We start from the raw sequence: 21,810 nt of genomic DNA on the forward strand, positions 1-21,810 counted from the left end.
AGTTGTCAAAAACACAGAACTTGCTAGTTAAGAAGGCCAACAAGTTTTAGAGGCAGATGGCTATTACAGGTTCAACACTTACCAAGAGATAACACATTGGTAGAAAGCACATTGAGAGTTAGAGGAGAATCAAATTTCCTAAACCTTTACCTAACCTCTTCAAAGTAGTCAACGGGCAGATGTTGAGACTTGAACCCCCATCTATCAAGACCCTGGCAATGAATTTGTCTTCACACTGTACTGTGATATGCAATGCCCTGTTATGGATCAACCCTTCTGGTGGCAATTTATATTTGTGGAAAGTGATCTTATGGCTTTCCAATACTTGTCCTACCATGTTGGCCATCTCTCCATTGGTAATGTTGTTGGGTACATAAGCTCATTCAACACTTTCATCAACGCGTTCCTATGTGCCTCAGAATTCTGGAGTAGTGATATAATGGATATCTGAGCAGGGGTTTTGTTCAAATGATTAACCACATAATACTCCCTTGCTTGCACCTTTCTCCAAATATCCCCCGGGTCGATTTCAATGATAGGCTGCCTGGAAGCTGCTTCTTTACTTGATCCCCCAAAATGCTCGGGCGTCTAAACCCTACTAGTTCTGGTCATACCTTGTGATGCACCAGTGTCTTCTATTTCCCCTTTCCTTTCCTTCTCGCTTATGCAGTATAGTCTCAGGGCACAACATTGGAATTAAAGGATGGTGTGGGTGCTACCGTTATAGTGAATGGTGTGGTCACTTCTACTTCGAACGGAGTTGGCGTGGATGAGGGCGTTGTTACTTCAACCTCGAACAGAGTCAGTGCGGCTACCTAAACTTCAATTAGTGGCTGTATCTATACCACAATAGGCATGAGAGTGACTAGAGCCATTTTGGGATCATCCTCTTCTCGAATGAGCCCAATTGACCCCTCCGGGTCCCATTCTTCATCAGTTTCTATCACATTTACCCCCTCGCCCTTGTGATCCGAGAGGGGATTATTGTGGACGTTAGGTGCAGTTCCTTTGCCTGTATAACTTTGGTATCAATCAGCATCTGAATCTTATCCTTCAGAGTGCAACATTCATCATGATCCTAAGTAAACAACATCTTATCATAAACTGAAAATAACATTTCTATACTAATTATAAGCATCATAAGCTAACACGGTTAAAAGAAAGCAATAGCATGTTCATAGTAGTCTAGTAAAATAATTAAAGATAAGGGGTGAAGATGTACTGCCTTCTATAAAGCAGCAGACCAAATAGGACTCGTTTAGCCGTTAGGATGCAAGAACTCAAAAACTTTAACCAAATTAGTACCTCAGAGCAAAAATCAAAATTCGAGTAAGAGCTTAGCCTTAGTCAAAGAAATTATACAACTACTATATTGATTTTCTACCTTTTTCAGTTGTTCATAGTATGTTTTTCTTCAGTGTTAGGTGGTTGTAGATGAGAACATTAAAGGCACTATTTATTGTGCCATTTAAGGCTCTAAGGTTTTATAAATTCAAAATCGTGAGTGGAAAGTGACGAATGGTAGATGATGTGAGCACGATTGAGTGAAATTGAAAGAAACAAAGGGGTAAAATAGGTTCGAGTTTACTTGAGCACGAGGAGATCGACCGTTGAAGCTTTTGGACAAGCGGTTAAACCCTAACGTCCAGAGGTCACTGCGTTTGATCTCTAGACAAAGAATAACAGTGGTGATGTTGAAGAAATGACATGCATGCCATAGACTTAACAGCAGACGAGAGAACTCCGAGATTTGATATTACATCGTCGAGACTAGTGTTCAAGTTTGGGTATTTTGAATTTTGAGTGATGAGATAGGAAATAGACGACTAGATTCATGGATTTTAGAAGTCAAACGGATTGTTTCATGCTCGATCTTTGACTAATGAGAGAAAATCAGATGATTTGAAGGTATTCTTCCCTTTTGAGCTTAGGGTTTCGGATTAGAGTTCTTGAATTTGTGTGATGAATTTGGAATATTCGGGCGGGATTCGTGGTGTAGCAGGGACATAAGGTATGATTTAGAGGGATTTCGAGTGACCTTGTACAAATTTGTGCAAGGTTTTTGGAGATTGATGGTTGATAGGGATGAAAGAAAAGAGAGAAGAAAGGGAATGAGAGGCGGCAGGGTGAGGTGAGAAATGATTACGGTTTTGGGTAGGTTTAGGGTTGTCTCTGAGTTGAAGTTGAGAGATGGAACGGGAGCCTTTGGATATGTTGATCAACATCTCTGATCATTTTGATAATTAGGAATTTAGAAATGATTTAAATGGGAAAATCAGTGGTTGTTGGATTACTTTGATCAGACGGTTGAAAATAAAGCTCTGGATGGTTAAGAATTAAAGAGGAAATAGAGTTAAAATATGGGTCATTGATTTAATAGATGGACGGCCCAGATGGTTTGTATTTTTTTTGTGTGTGCGTGAGATGGGTGACATGGCACGAGCTCATTGGCCGTCAACATCGGGCATGATTCGGAATGGTTTGAACTGAAAATGAATTTGTTGGTGTTGATGGTGCTCAGTCATCGCAATTGCAAAGGTGACAGTGGGGGATCTGATGTTGCAAATGCGACTTCAACTTCGTATTTGCGAAGCCAACAGGCCTGAGGGCTAGTTCGCATTTGCGATTGTTTGGTCACATTTGCGAGATTTACCAACTTCGCAATTGCGATGCCTTTGACATAATTGTGACTTATCTTAAGGTCGCAGGGTTCGCAAATGTGACCCCTCATTCACAATTGCGAGGATTCACAAATGTGAACCATGTGTCGCAAATGCGACATCTGCAGCAGATCAAAAAGGCTGGGAGACGGGATGTTGCAACATATTCTCTCATTGTAGAACTCGGTAGGAGGCGAATTAGAGAGGGGATTTTCATCTACAAACTTTGGGTAAGTGATTCTAATCTATTTCCAACTATATTCCATCAATATATCTTAGATTTTAACATCAAAATCATGTGAATCAAAGTGAAAATTTGTGAAACTTTGTCATATTTTTGAAAAATAAGAATTTGAGTTTTGAGAGTCGATTTGGACTCGGATTTTAAAACTAATCATATATATAGAAAAGTGTTGAGTTTTGTTAAAATTTTGGGAAAAGTGTAAAGATCATGGTTTTATCTATTGTAATTGTTTGATGATATTAAGTCAATTTTGGTTAAATTTGAGACTTGTGAAGACAAATTTTAGGGGGGAAAGTTATTTTTGAATCTTTCCATGCATTAATTAAATTGTCATATAATGTTCTAAATTCTCATAGTCAATCTAATCTTACGCGTGTTAGTCTATTCTTGCATGCCTTAAATGACTTTGTCAACACTTGTTCTACATCTTACTTGATATTTTGCTATTATGCTTTAGTTGAACTTGTTGCCTCTTTAATTGTTACATGTTATCACTTCCATTGTTGATTTACCATTTTTTGAAGTCATTGTCACATGTTATCTCTTCCATTGTTGATTTATCATTATTTGAAGTTATTGTTACATGTTATCTTTTTTATTGATGATTTATCATTATTTGAAGTTATTGTTACATGTTATCTCCTTCATTGTTGATTATCATTATTTGAAGTCATTGTTACATATTATCCCTTCCATTGTTGATTATCCTTATTTGAAGTCATCGTGATATGTTGTCTCTTTCATTATGAGTTATTCTTATTTAGTATTGTGGTTACACATTATCTTTCTCATTGTTGAGTTATTGGTGTTGAAGTTGTGAGACTCGTTATCACATTGAGGCGAAGTATTAATTGTTGAGATAGCTTTCTTGTTGAGAAATTTACATTCATTGTTATTGTTGATATTCTTGTAAACATTGTGGTTAAGCCATGGGCTATTGTTGTGGAACCATTTATATTATTGATATTGGCAAGTTGTGACATATGGACACTTATGGTGCGAGTTGTTATTATGACGTGATATTGATGCGCATGCGATGGTATAAGGATAGGGGTTAATGTTCATGTGATGGAATAAGGTGGGACTTATGTGTATGTTTCTTGTAAGGGAATTACATGAATCCACGCGGCGTAATAAGGTAGGCTAAAGTGCGTGTACCTATTTCGGAAAAAATATTTTCAAAACCATTTAAATGTAAGGCTCACGCGACGTTATAAGGAAAGATTGTGATTGAAATTGAGAAATATGAATACGAGGCGGTACCTCAGTTGTGATTATTGTTATATACGAGGCGGTACCTCGGTTGTGATTCTTATTATACATGAGGTAGTACCTCCTAGTGATTCTTGTTGTTTATCTCATGTTGCAAAGAGTTATTGGTGGGAACACTTTTTGTTGCTTTGTTCTTCCTTGTTCTATCATTTATTGTCTGTATATGATCATTGTAGTTATTTTCAATTTCTTCGTTTATGTTACTCTATGCTTACAATCTTTTCATTAGTATATGTTATTAACTTGCTTCACATTACTTATTTCTCCGCTTTCCATTACTTCTCATTATTACATTTGCATTCTGTTTATTATGTCCTAGTAGGTGTCTTGACCTGGCCTCGTCACTATTCTACCAAGGTTAGGCTTAATACTTACTAGGTTCCATTGTGGTGTACTCATACTATGCTTCTGCATATCTTTTTGTGCAGATCCAGGTATGCTTGTCTGTTCTAGATGCTAGAGGTCGATTGAGTAGGTTCTTTTGGAGACTTCAAGGTATACCTGCTCGACATCCGCAGGCCTCGAAGTCCCCTTCTATTTTAGACATTCTACTGTTTGCTTCCTGTTTCAAACAGTATTGTATATTGACACTATTAGTACTTTCTTGTAGAGCTTATAACTCTGTTTCACCAGGTTTTGGGGATAGTGTTGGCTATTGTACTGTCGAGTTTATTATTTTTGTGTGAAGGTTTATTTGAAGTTTTAGTAGTATTTCCGCTATTTCTCTATGCTTGTTAGGCTTACCTAGTCACAGAGACTATCTGCCATCACAACATCCTACGGAGGAACATTGGGGTCGTGACAAGTTGGTATTACAGCTCTAGGTTTATAGGTGCTACGAGGCATAAGCAGGTTTAGTAGAGTCTTGCAGATCGGTACGAAGACGTCTGTACTTATCTTTAAGAACCTACGAAACTGTTAGGAAACTTCACTTCTTTGATTCCTTATCGTGCAAAATTATTGACTCGAAATCTTAATCATTGACTTTCTATTATATCACATATGGTGAGGACATGCACTGTTGGATCCGACGATCAAACACAAGCGCCCCTGCTAGAGCCACGAGAGGTCAGGGCTGGGGTAGAGGCTGAGAAGGGGCACGTGGTGCAGCTAGAGCACCTTGCCAAGCTGCGTCAGAGGAGCCACCAGTAGCTCCAGCTGGGGGGCAGGCACCCGAGGCGCCTATTGCCACCCCTACACTTCAGGAGACCCTCGCACAGTTCTTGAGCATGTTTGGTACTCTAGCTCAGGCGGGGTTGATTCCACTTGCACCAGCCACATCTCAGGTTGGGGGAGGATCCTAGACTCTAGCGGACCGTACTCTAGACACGGGTCCATGTTGATCAGGTCCTGGAGGTTATGCCAGCATAGCCTGTTGTTCCGGTTCTGCCCGAGGTTATGGCAGGGGCATCTGAGGAGGAGCAGCTTAAACTTGAGAGATTCATGAAGTATCACCCTCCTACTTACAATGGTTTAGCTTCAGAGGATGCGCATGCTTTTCTAGAGAAGTTCCATCGTATTCTCCACACTATAGGTATTGTGGAGACGAGCGTGGTTGCTTTCACTACATTCCAGCTATCAGGAGCATCATACCAGTGGTGGCGAGTTTACGTGGAGGGTAGCCCAGCCAATGCAGGTTCACTTACATGGACTCGGTTTTTAGAGATGTTCTTGAGAGAATTTGTTCCCCAGACCCTTCAGGATACATGACCCGCGGAGTTTGAGCAGTTACGCCAGGGTACTATGACAGTGTTAGAGTATGTTGTCTGATTCAGTGATTTGTTCAGACATGCACCTGCCTTGGTTTCTGTAGTTAGAGAGCGAGTTCGTCGATTTATCGAGGGGCTCAACTATGGTATTAGATTCAGCATAGCTCGAGAGTTTGAGAAAAATGCCCTATATCAACAGGTGGTGGAGATTGCACGGAGGTTGGAGGATATGCGGGACAGTGAGAGAGAGGACATAGAGGCTTAAAGGCCTCGAGGTACTGGAGGATTTAGTAGTGGCCACACTGCAGCTACAGCTCATTATGGTAGAGGCTATGTGAGTTGTCCAGTTCACTCAATACTTCCAGTTTTTAGTGGTGCTCTGATTATTCCGAGATCTCAGGTTGCACACTTTGCTCAACCACTTTCTAGTGCACATTCTGCATGGGGTGCCTTCAGCAGTCAGTCCAGCTGATCAGACCCGAGCCAATCCTAGCAACCACGCCCACCGAGAGCTTACTTTGAGTTTTGTGATACTTGTCATATGGTTAGATATTTCCCCATACTCAAGAGGGGCGCACCTCCACAGACTACTAAGGCTCCACGAATTCAGTGAGGCCCACAGACATCATAAGCCATAGTTGTTGCCCCCGTTGCCGCTCCACTCACACAGGCAGCTAAGGGTGGTGGATGGGTAGGAATATGTTGTCCTAGAGGGGGAGGCCAGGCCATATTCTATGCTTTTCAGGGTAGGACAAAGGCAGTCGCTTCAGACTTACAGGTATGGTTCCGATTTTCCATAGAGATGCATCAGTCTTATTTGATCGGGGATTCATTTATTCATATGTGTCATCTTAATTTGCTCCATATTTGTATATATCTCATGATTCTTTGAGTTATCCTATCTTTATGTCCATGTTTGTGGGAGATTCTATTATTGTAGACTGTGTATATCGGTAGTGTTTAGTTGTTATTGGTGGTTTTGAGACCAGAGTTGATCTATTATTGCTTAGTATGGTATACTTTGATGTTATCTTGGGCATGGACTAGTTGTCGCCCTATCATGCTATTCTGGATTGTCACGCCAAGACTGTGACATTGGCTATGCTAGGGTTTCCACGATTAGAGTGGAGGGGTGCATTGGATTATGTTCCTGGCAGGGTTTTGTCATTTCTAAAGGCTCAGCGAATGGTTAAGAAGGGATGTGACACTTATCTAGCCTTTGTGAGAGATTTCAGTGCTGATACTCCTACAGTTGAGTCAGTTCCGATAGTGAGAGACTTCCCGGATATATTTCTAGCATATCTTCCGGGAATGTGGCCGATAGGGATATCGATTAGGGTATTTCCTTATTGACGGGCACTCAGCCCTTTTCTATTCAACCATATCGTTTGGCCCCGACATATTTGAAGGAATTAAATGAGCAATTGCAAGAGTTCCTAGATAAGGGTTTCATTCAGCCTAGTGTGTCATCGTGGGGTGCTCCAGTCTTGTTTGTGAAGGATAAAGATGGTTCTATGCGCATGTGTATTGATTACCGACAGTTGAACAAGGTTAGAGTGAAGAATAGGTATCCATTGCCGCGCATTGATGACTTATTTGATCAGCTATAGGGTGCTAGAGTGTTCTCAAAGATTAATTTGCAGTCAGGTTATCATCAACTAAAGATTTGAGATTCGCTTATTCCGAGGACTGCCTTTAGGACTCGGTATGGTCACTACGAGTTCCTTGTGATGTCATTTGGGCTTACCAATTCCCCAGCAGTATTTATGCATCGGATGAACAGTGTCTTCCAGTCATATGTTGATTCATTTGTCATTGTGTTTATTAATGACATCTTGGTGTACTCCCACAGTCAGGAAGATCATGAGCAGTACCTGAGGACCGTGCTCCATACCTTGAAAGAGAAGAAGTTGTATGCAAAATTCTCAAAGTGTGAATTCTGCCTTAATTTGGTAAAGTTTTGGGTCATGTGGTATCCAGTGAAGGGATCAAGGTAGATCCAAAAATATTAAAGCAGTTCAGAGTTGGCCCAGACCGTCTTCAGCTACTGAGATTCGGAGTTTCCTTGGTTTGTATGGGTATTATCACCGTTTCGTGGAGGGTTTCTAATCCATTGTTGCACTTATGACCAGATTGACCTAAAAAGGTGCTCCTTTCAGATGATCCGTGGAGTATGAGGCAGTCTTTCAAAAGCTCAATACTGCTTTGACTATAGCCCCAGTGTTGGTATTACCTACGGGTTCGGGGTCTTACACTGTGTATTGTGATGCTTCACGTGTTGGCCTTGGCACGATGTTGATGCAAGATAGTAGGGTGATTGCCTACGCGTCTTGGCATTTGAAGACCCATGAGAAGAATTATCCGGTCCACGACTTAGAATTCGCAGCTATTGTTAATGCCTTGAAGATTTGGCAGTACTATTTGTACAGTGTCCCTTGTGAGGTTTATACCGACCACCGAAGTCTACAGCATATGTTCAAACAAAAATATTTTAACTTGTGGCAGCAGAGATGGTCAGCGTTGCTTAAAGACTATGATATCACCATTCTATATCATCCCGAGAAGGCCAATGTGGTGGTCGATGCCTTGAGTCGAAAGGCGTAGATCTTGGGTAGTTTAGCATATCTACTGGCAGCAGAGAGGCCACTAGCCATGGATGTTTAGGCCTTAGCCAACTAGTTTGTTAGATTGGATGTTTCGAAGCCCAGTTGAGTTCTTGCTTGCATGGTTTCTCGGTTTTCTTTATATGATCGCATCAGAGACATCAGTATGACGACCTCTATTTGATTGTCCTTAAGGACACGATTTAGCACGGTGATGATGGGGTATTATGGATATAGGGCCAATTATGTGTGCCCAATGTAGATGGTCTGTGTGAGATGATCCTTCAGGAGGCCCATAATTTGCCGTACTCTATTCATCCGGGTGCCGCTAAGATGTATCAGGATTTGAGGTAGCACTATTGGTGGAGTTGAATTAATAAAGACATAGTGGAGTATGTTGCTTGGTGGCTAAATTGTCAGCAGGTGAAGTATGAGCATCAACGGCCAGGCGGTTTGCTTCAGAGACTTGAGATTCCCAAGTGGAAATGAGAGTATGTTACCATGGACTTTGTTTTTAGGCTCCCACGGACTCAGAAGAAACTTGACGCGGTATGGGTGATTGTGGACAAGTTTACCAAGTCAGCTCATTTTATTCTGGCAGTGACTACCTATTCTTCAGAGAGGTTGGCTCAGATTTATATCTGTGTGATTGTCCGACTTCAAAGCATGTCGGTATCCATCATCTCTGATCGGGGCACGAAGTTCACATCGCATTTTGGAGAGCTATGTAGCGTGAGTTAGGCATATGAGTTGAGTTGAGTATGGCATTTCACCCCCCGATGGACGGATACTCCGAGCGCACTATTCAGATATTGGATGATATTCTTTGTGCCTATGTTATGGATTTTGGGTATTCTTGGGATCAGTTCTTGCTGCTTGCGGAGTTTGCCTACAATAAAAGCTACCAATCAAGTATTCAGATGGCTCCTTATGAGGCCTTATATGGGAGACATATTCATTCCCTAGTTGGTTGGTTTGAGCCGGGAGAGGCTAAGATTGGGCACAGATTTGGTTCGAGATGCCTTGGATAAGGTCAAATTGATCTAGGATCGACTTCGTACAACCCAGTCTAGATAGAAAGGTTGTACGAATCGGATGGTTTGTGATGTTTCATTCATGGTTGGAGAGTGAGTTTTGCTCCGGGTTTCACCTATGAAGGGTGTGATGAGGTTCGGGAAGAAAGGCAAGTTGAGCCCTAGGTATATCGAACCTTTTGAGATCCTTGAGACGATTGGTGAGGTGGCCTACAAGCTTGCATTGTCACCTAGTTTATCTGCGATTCATCGGTGTTCCATGTTTATATTCTTTAGAAGTATTATGGTAATCTGTCTCATGTTTTAGACTTTAGCACAATCCAATTGGACGAGGATTTGACTTATATTGAGGAAACGGTGGCTATCTTGGACAGATAGGTCCGGAAGTTGAGATCAAAGAACATTGCTTCAGTGAAGGTTCAATGGAGGGGTCATCCAATCGAGGAGGTGACCTGGGAGACCGAGCATGACATGCGGAGTCGTTATCCTCATCAATTCACCACTGCAAGTATGTCCTTATGCACTCCGAGAAGCTTTCAGATTGATTTGGACCCTTTGATTCTTGACTTAGAAGCTTAAATTAGAAATGTTTATCAAACTTTGACTTTTGTGAAAATGACCCAACAACGGTGTTTTGATGGATCTGGTAGCTTCGTATCGTGATTTTGGACTTGAGCGTGTGCCCGGAATTGAATTCGGAAGTCCGTAGGTTGATTTGTGTTGTTTTGCCGAAATTTGGCAATTTAAAGTTGAAAAGTTTGACAGGAGGTTAAATTTTAGCTATCGAGTTTAGAATTTTATTTTGGGACTTGAAAAAGGTCTGCTATGTTATTTATAACTCTTCTGTAAAATTTTGTATCATTTGGAGTTGAATTGATAGGATTCGGACGCTTAGTTGCAATTCTAGTAGTTCTTGAAATTTACTTTGAAACTTATATGTTTTAGTGTTCCATTTGTAATTTTCGATGTTATTTTTGTGTTTTGATCATGTGAGTGAGTTCGTATGATGTTTTCAGACTTGTGTGGATTTGGTTTGGAGCCTCGATGTTTCGGATGAGTTTCGGGCATGATTCGGAATAGTTTGAACTGAAAATGAATTTGATGGTGTTGCTGGTGCTCAGTCATCGCAATTGCGAGCACCAACCTCGCAATTGTGAAGATGATAGTGGGGGGCTCTGATGTCTCAAATGAGACTTCCCCTCCGCATTTGCGAAGCCAGCATGCCTGAGAGCTAGTTCGCAACTGCGATCATTTGATCGTATTTGCGAGATTGACCAGCTTCGCAATTGCGATGCCTTTGTCGCAATTGTGACTTATCTTAAGGCTGTCAGGGTTTGCAAATGCGACCCCTAATTTGCACTTGCGAGGGTTCACAAATGTGAACCTTGTGTCACAAATGCGATATCTGCAGCTGATCAGAAGGGCTGGGATGCGGGATTTTTCAACATATTCTCTAATATTAGAACCTTAGACTCGGTAAGAGGCGATTTGGAGAGGGGATTTTCATGCACAAACTTTGGGTAAGTGATTCTAATCTATTTCTAACTATATTCCATCAATATATCTTAGATTTTAATATCAAATTTATGTGAATCAAAGTGAAAATTTGTAAAACTTTGTCAATTTTTTGAAAAATAAGAATTTAAGTTTTGAGAGTCTATTTGTACTCGAATTTTGAAACTAATCATATATATGGACTCGTGGGGTTATGGGTAGTCAAAATCTACTCTTGGACCCGAGTTTTGATCGGCGGGCTCTGGTTGACTTTTGTTGACATTTGGGGAAAAGTATAAAGGTCATGGCTTTATCAATTGTAATTATTTTCTTTGCATTGTTTGATGATATTAAATCAATTTTGTTTAGATTTGAGCCGTCTGAAGGCGAATTTTTGGGGAAAAGCTATTTTTGAGGATTGAATTGGCCTAGTTGAGGTAAGTATCTTGCCTAACTTTGAGTAGGAAAACAACCCCTTAGGATTTGCATTCTAATATTTCTAGAAGGTTTTGGCACTAATTCGCTAAAGTTAGAAATTTGAAGGTTTGGAATGTTCATAAGTTTGACCGAGAGTTGACTTTGATGATATCGAATTCGGATTGTGGTTCCGGGAATTGGTATAGCTTCGTTATGTCATTTGGGACTTGTGCACAAAATTTGAGTTCATTCCGAGTTGATTTGATATGGTTCGGCACGACTTTTGGAAGTTGAAAGTTCAAATGTTCATTAAGTTTGATTTGAGGCGCGGTTCATGGTTATGATGTTGTTATGCATGATTTGAGGCCTCGAGTAAGTTTGTGGTATGTTATGGGACTTGTTGGTATATTTGGACGTGGTCCAGAGAGGGGTCGAGTGAGTTTTGGACGTGGTTCGGATCATTTCAAATGGTTTTGCACTGCTGGTTTTCTGCTGTTACCAATTGCTTCTGGTTTTTTTTGCGATCGCGAAGGTCGAGCCGCGATCGCAAAAGGTGTTTTGGTATGCAGTGAACTTGCTCTCCACGTTCGCGTGAGGATGAACGTGTTTGCATAGAGTTGGGACTGGTCTTCATCGTGTTCACGTCTGCTTCTATGCGTTCGCGTAGTGATTGGGCTCAACTGGACAGGAGGCCGGTTTCCTCTTCATGTTCGCGATGTTGTTCCCACGATTGCGTAGTTTTGTGAGCCATGTGTATAGTGTTCGCGAGGCTTATACTGCGATCGGATAGAGTAATTCTAGGGTAATGCATTTTTCTTCTTCGCGATCGCGATGGTATTTCCACGATCGCGATTCATTAATTCGTCCAATGAATATAAAGTACTCTATTTCGGAGGTTTCGGTCATTTATGCATATTTGGAGATATAGAGCTCAGATTTAGACGATTTTTGAATCGATTTTCACCATATGGAATGGCGTAAGTGTTCTCTACTCAGTTTTGATGTGAATTTTTGAGTTCTAAACATCGATCCGGAGTCGGATTTGAGTGAAACTAGTATGGTTGGACTCGTAGTTGAATTGGTTGTCGGATTTTGTGAGTTTTATCGGGTTCTGAGGTGCGGGCCTGGGTTTGACTTTTTGGTTGACTTTGGGCTTTTGATTAAAGATTCAACCTTTATCGATTGGGTTTGTTTCCTTTGGCATTATTTAATGTTCTTGAGTTACTTTTGGCTAGTTTCGAGCAGTTCGGAGGTTGGTACGCGTGGGATGGCTTTTTTGGAGTATCATTTGGCTTGCTCAGTATTGGATTTGGCTTGTTCGAGGTAAGTAACACTTCCAAACTTGGTACTGATGAATCCATGAATATACGGGTTATGTGTTTAGTGTTGAGGTGATGCACATGCTAGGTGACGGGTGTATGGGCATGCACCATGTGGATTGTCACTCGATTGATCCTTTGGTACTATGTAGCTACCAAATTTTGTTTTTATCCATGAAATTTCTACGTGCTAGAGTAATTGAGTTGTGATCCATGTTAAAAACCATGTTTAGGCTATATGCTTATCCTATTGGGACTCATTGAGGTCAATTCTGCTGTTGAGTTATTTGCTTAAATTGCAATTACATACTCAGTCATATTCATTCATTTGCATATCATATCTCAGTCTCTGTTATCATTTGTTGTCACATCATATCATCATTGTTTGGGCTGATTGGCATGACATCCGCGAGCCCGAGAGACTGGAGAGATTGATGATTGAGTGAGGCCGAGGGCCTGATTGTAAGTGATGATTATGGGATCAGGATGCACACCACAGTAGGCCATATTGACTTTATATATGTTATTATTATATGGATCGGGTTGCACGCCACACCAGACCTTATAGGCTTTATTATTGTGGGATCGGGCAGCACACCGCAGTAGGTCAGATTGGCTTATATTAGCACTTGGGCAGGATGCGCCCCTCCGGAGTCTGACATACCAGTAGTGAGCGCAGGCACGATGATAGATAAATACATATGTTCTTTGGTGAGAGGCTTATGATCCAGGCACCGTACAGTGTTGAGTGATTGTGTGTGTGTGTGATGAAGTGGCCATTTGAGGCAGACAGCTTGAGTATGTTGAGGACAAGAGTACCTGGGAATATCATCGTGAAATCATTTATTTGACATGCATAATTGGAATGTAGGCAGAGATGCATTTTAATCATGCTATACGGTATTATGACATTCATGATCTGACATGTACATTTGACATGTAGGCATCGAGACGTATATTTTTCATGCTAGACAGCATATGATAATGATGACTTGACATGCACATTGACATATAAGCATAGAGGTGTAATTTCCTCATGTTATCTGATAAGATAATATCTTATCTGTTGTTGAATGCTTTTGGGTAAAATCACAGTTTTCTGATATACTCACATTTTGATGATTTCGGTGAAAGATTTGGGTTTTACTGTTATACTTGAAAAGCATGCCTATTTTTCTATAACTGTTAACGAGTTGAACATCATATCTTTGAGTAGTTTCATGTACTACTTTTATTATATTGTTATGAGTTGAAGTTGAATATTGGTGTTGGACCCTGACCGTTGTCCAAGCTCATCACTGCTCTCAACCTAAGGTTAGGTTTGTTACTTATTGAGTAAATGGGGTCGGTTGTACTCATACTACACTTCTGCATCTTGCACACAGATTTTGGATGTTGATGTTGCTGTGTATGGCGGGAGTTGGCATTGAAGAGGTACGTGTGTTTCGGTCATAGCTGCCTCTTATTCTTGGTAGCTTTAGAATTATTAATTTGTTCATGCATATTTCAAACATATGATGTATTTATTTCATACCAAATTTGTAAACTCTAAATCTTAGAAGCTCATGATGTGTACTACTAGTCCTTGGGATTTTGTATAAAAGATCAGTTATTTCATCATTTATTTTCTCAATTAAATCTCATTTGAATAGGATTGTTGCTATTTGGCTTACCTAGTGGGTTGGGTTAGGTGCCATCACGACTAGTTAGATTTCGGATCATGACACTACTTGGACTCTTTCCATGCTTTAATTGAATTGACATATCATGTTCTAAATTCTCATAGCCAATCTACTCTTACTTGTGTTAGTCTATCCTTACATGCCTTAAATGACTTTGTTAACACTTGTTCTACATCTTACTTGATATTTTGCTATTATGCTTTTGTTGAACTTGTTGCCTCTTTTATTGTTACATGTATCTCTTCCATTGTTGATTTACCATTATTTTAAGTCATTGTTACATGTTATGTCTTCCTTTGTTGATTTATCATTATTTGAAGTTATTGTTACATGGTATCTCCTTCATTATTGATTATCATTATTTGAATTCATTGTTACGTGTTATCCCTTCCATTATTGATTATCCTTATTTGAAGTCATCGTGATATGTTGTCTCTTCCATTGTGAATTATTCTTATTTAGTATTGTGGTTACACATTATCTTTCTCATTTTTGAGTTATTGGTGTTGAAGTTGTGAAAGTCGTTATCACATTGAGGCAAAGTGTTTAATGTTGAGATATCTTTCTTGTTGAGAAATTTACATTCATTGTATGATATTCTTGTACACATTGTGGTTGAGCTATGGGCTATTGTTGTGGAACCATTGATATTGTTTATTATTGGCAAGTTGTGACATATGGGCACTTGTGGTGCGAGTTGTTATTATGACGTCATATTGATGCACATGCGGCGATATAAGTATAGGGGTTAATGTGTATGCAGCGGCATAAGGTGGGACTTATGTGTGTGTTACTTGTAATGGAATTACGTGAAGCCACGCGGCATCATAAGGTGGGTGCGTGTAGCTATTTGGGAAAAAATATTTTCAAAACTATTTATATGTAAGGCTCACGCAACGGTATAAGGAAAGATTTTGATTGAAATTAAAAAATATGAATATGAGGCGGTACCTCGGTTGTGAGTCTTGTTATATACGAGGCGGTACCTCAGTTGTGATTCTTATTGTACACGAGGTGGTACGTCATAGTGATTCTTGTTGTATATCTCATGTTGCAAAGAGTTATTGGTGGGAATACTTCTTGTTGTTTTGTTCTTCCTTGTTCTATCAGTTATTGTCCGTATATGATCATTATAGTTTTTTTCAATTGCTTCATTAATGTTATCTCTATGCTTACAATCCTTTCATTAGTCTATGTTATTAACTTGCTCCATATTACTTATTTCTCCGCTTTCCATTACTTTTCATTATTACATTTTCATTGTGTTTATTATGTCCTAGTAGGTGTCTTGATCTGGCCTCGTCACTACTCTACCGAGGTTAGGCTTGATACTTACTGGGTATCATTGTGGTGTACCCATACTACACTTCTCCGCATCTTTTTTTGCAGATCCGGGTACTTCTGCTCGGGCCAAAGCTAGAGGTTGATTGAGTAGCTGCTTTTGGAGACTTCAAGGTATACATGCTTGACGTCCGCAGGCCTCGGAGTCTCCTTCTGTTTTAGACATTCTACTATTTACTTCTTGTTTCAATCAGTATTGTATATCGACACTATTAGTACTTTCTTGTAGAGCTTATGACTTCGTTCCACCAGGTTTTGGGGAGAGTGTGTGCTATTGTACTGTCGAGTTTATTATTATTGTGTGAAGGTTTATTTGAAGTTTTAGTAGTATTTCCATTATTTCTCTATGCACGTTAGGCTTACCTAGTCGTAGAGACTAGGTGTCATTACGATATCCTACGGAGGGAAATTGGGGTCGTGACCATTTAAAGGTATACTAGGGTACCTGTTTAATTGCTAAGATCATTAGTCTACTAACCGATGAGATTTTGGGTAAGTGTCACGACCTAGAATTTCCACCTTCGGGGCCGGGATGGCGCCTAACATTTCACTTGCTACGCAAGCCAACGTTAGAGGATCTTTAAGCCAATTTTCAATCAATTCAAGTAAGTAAAACCAATTAAGCCGAAAAGAAACTAAAACGGAATACAAATGGCATAAACCAATAATATCTAAGTACAACCTGGATATGAAGTCACAAGTTCACGAGCTTCTAGAATCTCTACAAAATGAAATAAATACAACTGTCTCGAATGAAAAGAACAGTAAATAAGGGAAATGGAAGGGGACTTCAAAGTTTGCAGACGCCAGCAGATCTACCTCGAGTCTCCATATGCCAATCTGAGCAGGTACGCCTCACGGACAGTTGGGACTAGTACCAAAATCTACACAAGAAGTACAGAGTGTAGTATGAGTACAACCGACCCAATGTATTCCGTAAGTATCGAGCCAAACCCGATGAGGTAGTGACGAGGCTATGACAGGACACCCATGTAAATAAACCTGTACAAACAGAAATATATGTACATCATAACAACAAATAAAGAATTAACAAATACTAGTAGGAGGGGGCATGCGAAAAGGGTACAAGATACAGTAACTACAACAGGAAATAATAACAAGAATCAGTCAATAAACCTTCAATCAACAAAATGAACAAGCATAATGGATACAACTGCACGGCATCACCCTTCGTGCTTTTACTCTCAACCTTACTATGAAACAGTAATAACGGCACAACATCACCCTTCGTGCTTTTACTCTCAATCTCACCATAAAATGATAAATACGGCATGGCATCACCCTCCGTGATTTTACTCTCAATTTCATCATGAATCAATAGATACGGCACGGCATCACCCTTCGTGCTTTAACTCTCAAATACGGAACAGCATCACCCTTCATGCTTTAACACTCTCCCTTGCCATATAACAGTGAACATATAACAATAGGGAGATGGAATAAGCAATATCAAGCCTTTGTAAATCATAGTTCCACAATACCAATCTCAACTTCAGAAACAACACTCAATTATTACAGATAGTTCATAAGTACGGAAAGAACGATCAATTTATCAATTAACTAGTCTAAGCATGGATATCAGGATCAAAGAAAGAGATAAATTACAAGAAACAAGTCACACCCGCATGCTTTAACCTAATAACAATGCATAAGTAGTCGTCACCTCACATATACGTTGTATCCAACATTTAAACAAGTAGCAAATAGGCAAACAAGTCTTAATCCCTCAAGTCAAGGATAACCACGACACTTACCTCGCTCCAAAAGTCGACTCAAATCTATATCGGAGCCTTTCCCCTAGAATCCGTCTCCAAACCACTCATATCTAACCACAATTGACTTAATACTGTCAAATATTACTAAAGGAATCAATTACAATGCCTAAATTTAGGGCTTCACACTTTTCCCCAAGAAGTCAAAAGTCGACCCCGGGTCCGCTTGGTCAAAACCTGAAGTTCGGACCAAAATTCATGTTCCCATTCATCCCCAAGCTCGATTATGTAATTAGTTTCGAAATCTGACCTCAATTTGAGGTCTAAATCCCTAATTTTCAAAAACCCTCAATTCTTCCTAAATCCCTAGTTTTCTACCATGGAAAAACAAATATTAGGGCTAGAAATTAATGAGTGATGTTAGAAATGGAAGAAAATGAGTTAAAGTGTACAAACCTATAAATTGATGTTGAGTTTTCTCTTGAAAATCACCTCTAAGCCTAGCTCTAATGGAGAGTTAATGAAAAAATGAAAGAATCCCGTTTTTGGTTTGTTTTTAATCACTGGGCATCAGGCCTTCTTCGCATTCACGAAGGGCCTGACGCCATCGCGATGTAGCGGCTCAAATAACCTATTCGTTCGTGAAATACCCTTCACGTTCGTGAAGGCTTACACCCACCAACCTACGTGTTCGCGAGCCTTGTTCCGCGTTCGCGAAGAGTATTGGTCAACTCCCTGCCCCCACCTATATTTCACTACGCGTTCGCGATTGACTGGTCACGTTCGCGTAGAGAAAAATCTCCCCCAACCCATTTTACCCTTCGTGATCGTGGGAGTATATTCGTGACTGCGAATAAGGAAACACCAGAAACCAACAGAATTAAAAAAACATCAAACTTTCTAAGTTCAAAAGGTCTGTAGGCTATTCGAAACTCGCCTGAGCCCTCGTGGATCCAAACCAAATATGTACACAAGTACAAAAACCTCATACGAACTCGCTCGCGTGATCAAAATAAACCTAGAATTACGAATCGGACACCAAATCAAATGATGTTTTCAATGAAATTTTAGAATTTTTATTTTAACAATCGAACGTCTGAATCGCGTCAAACAAACTCTGTTTCTCACCAAATTTGGCAGACAAGTCATAAATATAGTAATGGACCTATACCAAGTTTCAAAAGCAAAATACAGACCCGGTATCAACAAAGTCAAACATTGGTCAAACCTTAGATTCATGAAGCCTTTAAACTTCAAAATTTTGACAAAAAGCGATAACTCGAGCTAGGGACCTCCGAATTTGATTCTGGGCATACGCCTAGGTCCCAAATCATGATACGGACCCACTGGGACCGTCAAAATATGGATCCGGGTCCGTTTGCTCAAAATGTTGACCGAAGTCAGCTCAAATGGATTTTTAAGGCAACATTTCATTTTTATCTATTTTAAAATAAAAGCCTTTCGGAAAAACACACTTACTGTGCACGCAAATCAAGGAAGCCTTAAGGAAGCTATTGGAGGCTTCGAAACACAGAATTAAGGTTTAAAACTCTAGATGACCTATCGGGTCATCACATTCTTCACCTCTAAAACAATTGTTCGTCCTCGAACGAACATAAAAAAGTACTTGGGTTGGTAAAAAGGTGTGGATATCTACTTCGCATGTCCAAATGGGGCTCCCAAGTGGCTACCTCAACGGGCTGACCTCTCCATTACACTTTAATTGAAGGATAACTCTTAGATCTCAAATGTCGAACCTGCTAGGCTAGAATAGCCACCGACTCCTCCTCATAAGTCAAATCCTTGTCCAATTGGACTGAGCTAAAGTCTAACACATGGGACGGATCTCCGTGATACTTTCGAAGCATAGACACATGGAATACTGGATGGACTGCTGATAAACTAGGTGGAAATGCGAGCTTGTAAGTCACCTCACCCACTCTCTCCAGAATCTCAAAGGGTCCAATGTACCTAGGGATCAACTTGCCCTTCTTTCCGAACATCATCACACCCTTCATGGTTGAAACCCGAAGCAATACACTCTCCCTGACCATGAATGCAACATCACAAACTCTACGGTCGGCATAACAATTCTGCCTAGACTGTGCTGTGTGAAGTCGATCCTGAATAATCTTGACCTTATCTAAGGCATCCTGTACCAAATCTATACCCAACAACCGAGCCTCCCTCTCCTCGAACCATCCAACTGGCGATCGGCACCGCCTCCCATATAATACCTTATAGGGAGCCATCTGAATGCTTGACTGGTAGTTGTTGCTGTAGGCAAACTCCTCAAGTGGCAAGAACTGATCCCAATGACCCCCGAAATCTATATTACAAGCGTGGAGCATATCCTCCAATATCTGAATAGTGCGCTCGGACTGTCAGTCCGTATAAGTATGAAATGTTGTGCTCAGCTCAATCTGCGTGCCCAACTCCCATTGTACCGCTCTCCAAAAGTGCGAGGTGAACTGCGTACCTCGATCCGAAATGAAAGACACGGGCACACCGTGAAGACGGACGATATCGCGGATGTAAATCTCGGCCAACTGCTCTGACGAATAGGTAACCGCCATAGGAATGAAATGCGCTGACTTGGTTAGCCAGTCCGTGGGAGTCCAACAAAAAAATACAAAGTGATACGCTCTCACTTCCACTCAGGAATCTCTAACTTCTGAAGCAAACCACCATGTCTCTGATGCTCACACTTTATTTGCTGACAATTTAAACACCGAGCTACATAATTAACTCCTTCTTCATTCTCCTCCACCAATAATGTTGCTGCAAATCTTGATAGATTTTGGCGGCACCTGGATGAATAGAATACCAGGAATTGTGGCCCTCCTCGGGAATCGACTCACACAGCCCATCTACATTAGGCACACAAATACGACCCTGCATCCTCAAAACTCCATAATCTCCAACTATAACCTGCTTGGCACCACCGTGTCGCATTGTTTCCCTAAGTACAAGCAAATGAGGGTCATCATATTGTCGCTCCATGATGCTTTCAAACAAAGAAGACTGAGCGACTGTACAAGCTAAAATGTATTTGGGATCTGAATATCCAACCTCATGAACTGATTGGCTAAAGCCTGAAATCTGATGCAAGCGGTCTCTCACCGACTGGAATGTACGCAAGGCTACCCATACTCGCAGCCTTTCTACTCAAGGCGTCGGCCACCACATTGGCCTTCCTAGGTGATACAAGATGGTGATATCATAGTCATTCAATAACTCCAACCACCTCCTGTGCCTCAAATTGAGATACTATTGTTTGAACAAATACTGTAGACTCCGATGATCCGTGAAAACCTCGTACGACACGCCGTAAAGGTAATGCCTCCAGATATTCAGCGCATGAACAATGACTGCCAGCTCTAGATCGTGAACAGGGTAATTCATATCATGGACCTTCAACTGCCGCGACGCATATGCGATCACCCTTCCATCCTACATCAATACTACTCCGAGCCTAACACAAGATGCATCACAATATACCGTATAAGATCCTGAACCCGTGGGCAACACCAACATCGATGCTATAGTCAAAGCAGTCTTGAGCTTCTAGAAGCTAGCTTCACACTCATCTGACCATCCGAACATGGCACCCTTCTGGGTCAATCTCATCAATGGGGCTGCTATAGATGAAAACCCCTCTACAAACCGACGGTAATAACCCGCCAAACCCAAGAAACTCAGGATCTCCATAGTTGAAGTGGGTCTAGGCGAGTTCTGAACTGCCTCAATCTTCTTAGAATCCACCTAAATGCCCTTTGTCGATACTACGTGCCCCAAGAAAGCGGTCGAGTCCAACCAAAACTCTCACTTTGAAAACTTGGCATACAACTGGCTATCTCTCAGAGTCTGAAGTACAATCCGAAGATACTTCTCGTGCTCCTCTCAACTACGGGAGTAGATCAAGATATCATCAATAAACACAATCACAAAAGAATCGAGATAGGGCTTGAACACTCGGTTCATCAAATCCATAAATGTTGCTGGGGAATTTGTCAGCCCAAATGCCCATATCGAGTCCGAAAAGCTATCTTAGGGATATCGGATGCCCTAATCCTCAACTGATGGTAGCCAGACCTTAAATTAATCTTTGAAAACACCTTGGCACCCTAAAGTTGATCAAATAAGTCATCAATCCTCGGCAATGGATACTTGTTCTTGATGGTGACTTTGTTCAACTGCCGATAACCTCTACATATCCTCATCGACCCATCCTTCTTCTTCACAAACAACACAGGCGCAACTCAGGGTGAGACACTAGGTCTAATGAAACCCTTATCAAGA

Source organism: Nicotiana tomentosiformis, chromosome 9, assembly GCF_000390325.3.
Source record: "Nicotiana tomentosiformis chromosome 9, ASM39032v3, whole genome shotgun sequence".
NCBI lineage: Eukaryota > Viridiplantae > Streptophyta > Magnoliopsida > Solanales > Solanaceae > Nicotiana > Nicotiana tomentosiformis.